The 4204-nt window shown below is 33.2% G+C and overlaps 1 non-coding gene across 1 annotated transcript; it reads left to right on the top strand.

Annotated features, from left to right (window-relative positions):
* Nucleotides 1-3144: 3144 nt before the first annotated feature.
* TRNAE-UUC (transfer RNA glutamic acid (anticodon UUC)) lies at nucleotides 3145-3216 on the top strand. Its single transcript has one exon. It is a non-coding gene; the product is annotated as a tRNA-Glu (tRNA).
* Nucleotides 3217-4204: the final 988 nt, after the last annotated feature.

The raw sequence follows: 4204 nt of genomic DNA, 5'->3' as shown, positions 1-4204 counted from the left end.
TTGCATCGATGGCCACATGTGAATTAATATCAATCGGATCTGCGATTGGAATCCCACTGGGACCAACGGGTGGCCCTACGTTACCGGGCGCTATGTTGTTATTCTCACCCTGATGACCGGACTCGTTATCGATATGTAGGGGGTGCTAATTGAGAGTTTGACATTTTTAGCCTGAAATCAAATACACATCAAAGAGCAAGCGCAAAGTAGTATGTGTTATGGAGATTTGTATCAATCAACCACTATTATCCTTAGCCCCACGGTGGGCGCCAAACTGTTTACCCAGAAAATCGGATAACAATTGAATTTGTCAATAGTTTTAAGGATATACGGATTAACTTGATACAAAGCGATAAATTAAATTGCAATTGAAATAAATTACAATAAATTAACTGCAAACCACGTGAGTTGTATGATTTCAACGTAAGAAGCAAGTCACCCTCGAGTTGAATACACTTTTATTGACACAAAAAATATCAAAAGAGCAAAAACTTAGAGAATATATTTTTTATCAGTACATGTTACAATGTCCTTTATGATTTGTCAAGTCCCCTTTATATATTAGGGGAGATCTACCTTTTAAGGTATTATTTTATTGTTCTATAAAAGGCAAAAGTCCTTGATTTGTTGACCGTTGGTTTTCCTTTTTGAGTCGTTCCGTAATTTTTGCCATAATAATTGGTTAATGGCGAGAATTACGGACCCTTGTCGGATGAGTTGACAAAGTTTTTTACGAGACCGCTAGAAACGGGACCGGTTATGACTTTGGTTAACTTGTGGGCAAATCCGATGATTTCGATGGCTAATTTCGACAATGCTTTGGGTTCGATCTCAATCACCATATTTCGATCTTGGCTGATTGTATCGAATGTTAGATCGTTTTTCAAGCTCGACCTTATCCGATCACAGATTATTTGACTCCGGCCTAATGAGGGAGTCTTGGAAGCGAGATCGAATATAGAGCTCGGTTTTACCCGTATACACTATCTTCTTCGCATCATCTCCTCTCCACCATTAAAATACCATGTAAACCTCCATTAACACCACATCCAAACACCTGTAAAATTCGGCCACCAACAAACGCACTTTTAAGTTTTCACTGCTGCGGCTTTTCGAGTTTTCCCGTGAGATTTTCCGTTTGAGATCGTTGTTCTTTGTTTCCGGTTTGAGGTCCGTCAGGCGTCCGTGGTTCAGCTTTCGGTCGTCGTCGCTTGCCGTAGCAATTTTGCATCCAAACAGAAATTGTAAAGTTGGAGACTGAGGTCCATTTCTATCTATTTTCTTTAATTAACCTTAGTGCTTTTGGTTTGAATGAATTTGCGTTCTTGGTGAGTTTGTCATTATTTTTGGATTAATTTTTCATGTTCGTCCTTATAATGTTGTTATTTGAAATTAGTATATTAATGTGATAAGTTTAGAATTGAGGTATAGGCTGCCTATAAGGAATTGTGGTTTACGAGTTATTTTGGGGAATTGATCTTCGGGATTGGACTAAAGGAAAAACGGTGGTTTGGGCTAAAAATGAAATCGCAGTAAATGTTAGACTGACATTATGGGCTTTACACGGATGTGGCTTGCCGTTTAAGTTTCGGATTATTATTTTTACCATATCACTTTATTCAATTAAGTTATAGTTTAAATTAATATTTTTGTTTTGACAGTTAGGAGTATGCTTAGGCCGTTTACACTTGGGTAGGCAAGTTTTAAGTCTTTTTTTTTTTTTTTATTCGAGGTGAAAGGTCGTTCCCTTTAGTTTATATCTGGGGGAATGCCCCCGTAAACCCTGTAAATATTTTTATCAGGGGAATGCCCCAAATTGAATGTAAAAGGAGGCCGAAGCGACATCATCATGGAGGCATAGTAGGATAATTAGATTTATTTTTGTTATTTTCTTTTCTTTTCTTTTTATATATTAGGTGGGACGGCCTAAAGCTTCTTTTGTATTTATTTTCGCATTTGTATGTTTATACCTCAATTTGAGTATTCTTTAAAGCCAACCAGATCATGTATGCAATCGTGACTACTACTATACCTATATACAATTATACATAGTTTCACTATTGTGCTTATACACTTTTATACAGCTATATATAATATACCTCTTTGTATAAAAGTGTATAACATTGTATAAAAATGTGTAAGTATCTCTAATGAACTTTTTGCACGATTTTCACTTGCAATTCTTGAATAAAACTAGTCCAATTCTCCATCAAATAACTTCAAACTTTGTATACATCCTGCTTAGACTATTTCTAATAAGTTCAAACAATACTCACTCCAAATTTCTTACAAAATCATATTCTATATATAACAAGATTAGCATTAAAGGAGGTGAGATTTTAAGTTTCTCGCGTCTGTTTTTGCGTTTTTGTAGCTGTGATAGGTATATATAAATTTGAGAAAAAAGGATAATGGAAACTCACGGATAATTCACGTCTGAAGATATAGAGGAAAAAAAACAAAAAAAATAGGATCTAAGCTTTGATATTTGGCTACACATTTGCAAACTTGTAACTGAGCTAAAATACTCAGCTTATGAAGTGCATTATTCTGTAATTTTGTCTTCTTTTTTCTTAAGAATAACCCCGAATTCGTGGTTTAATTAATAATCACGAAAAAATAAAATAGAACAATTTAATAATGCTGGACATGGAAATGTTGTTACATATGTGGAAACTTAGTTCACTCCTATTTCCTAATGCAAAACAAGAGTAGCAGCGCTCTGTAGAGCAAATTAAATAAGTTCTCAAATCGAACCAAAATATTACATGTCATAATAGCAGTTTTTCTAGTAGTATCGTTTTTACTGCATTAATCAAATGCAAAACTATTGTTTTTTCTAGATTTATTGATTTTCCAACATAATGCATTTTTAATTCGCTTGAATATCAAAACTCCCCCTCGTTGACTCCTTCCCCAAATCACAACCAGCAAAACTTAAATAACATATTCTATTTAGAATTGGAATTACTTTTCACCTTATGTTCTAAAATTTTCAATCTTTTATCTACATAATAGTGATTTGTGTTTATGATCTTCCCCTAATTGCTCCTTTGTCCACTAAAACACTTGCTTTAGGTTAGTGGTTCGAGTTTAAAGCCTTTACTCAAATAAATATTTTCCTTGGGCTTCCGCAATCATAAATCCGTTATCGTCCAGCGGTTAGGATATCTGGCTTTCACCCAGGAGACCCGGGTTCGATTCCCGGTAACGGAATTAACAATTTTTGGTTTTTAGCCTTTTCGATTTCATAAATACTTTCTAGCACCCAAAGAAAAAGAAACTTAGTGGGCGTTTCACGTTTGGACATAAGAATTGTAAAATTCCGGAAAATATTTTCAAGTAAAAATGGTATTTGAAATTTAAAATTATTTTTGGACATTAATATAATTTTGGGTTGTTTTTGAAGTTTTGTGAGTGATTTGAGTGAAAATTTTGAAAAACTATTTTTTGGAGTTTTTCAAATTTTCGAAAATTTCTAAAATGCCTTTTCAAGTGAAAATTGGAAATTTTATGAACAAACGCTGATTTCGAAAAAAAATAAATTTATTTTGGAAAAAAAAGAAAAATTTCTAACGTCCAAACGGGTTCTTAATATGGGGAAGGAAGAATTACTTTTCTTACTATATTACTACTTCCTTCCTACATTTATAATGGACTGATATGTAAGTATGATAATGGACTTTTTGCTCATTAATGGACAAGAGAAATTGAAATGCGTTTTTATTTTGTTATTGCTCTGTAAATTTGCTGTGTAGTATACTTTTAATAGAGTATATAATACTTCAATGAAAATTTCTGCATATTTTGTTTTATCCAGACTAAAAAGCTCTTGCAAAGGATCCTCAGCTTAAAAGGCATATCGTATTTCTTTTCTTTTTTTAATATGGAAAAGAAAACGAATTTATTTTTTGCTGCAACATATTCATATTATTGTTCACTTAATCAACTATATACTTACATTTTCATGTAAACTTTTGTAAATTACAAACAAAAGAAAATTCAGAGGTGGAGATAGAATTTTAAGTTAATAGTTTCTGAATTCTACAAAAGACTGTCTACTATGTTCCGAATAAATTATATACATATTAAGTGGATAATTTAACAAAAATAGACGGTCTGGACCAAAGCTACTAGGTATTGTCGAACCCATAAGCCGTACTCTAACTCCGCCCCCGAAAGAAATATAAATTAGTTACGATTA

Source organism: Nicotiana tabacum, chromosome 21, assembly GCF_000715075.1.
Source record: "Nicotiana tabacum cultivar K326 chromosome 21, ASM71507v2, whole genome shotgun sequence".
NCBI classification, from domain to species: domain Eukaryota; kingdom Viridiplantae; phylum Streptophyta; class Magnoliopsida; order Solanales; family Solanaceae; genus Nicotiana; species Nicotiana tabacum.
Note: the sequence above shows the minus strand (reverse complement) of the source record. Positions and strands in the feature narration are given on the sequence as shown.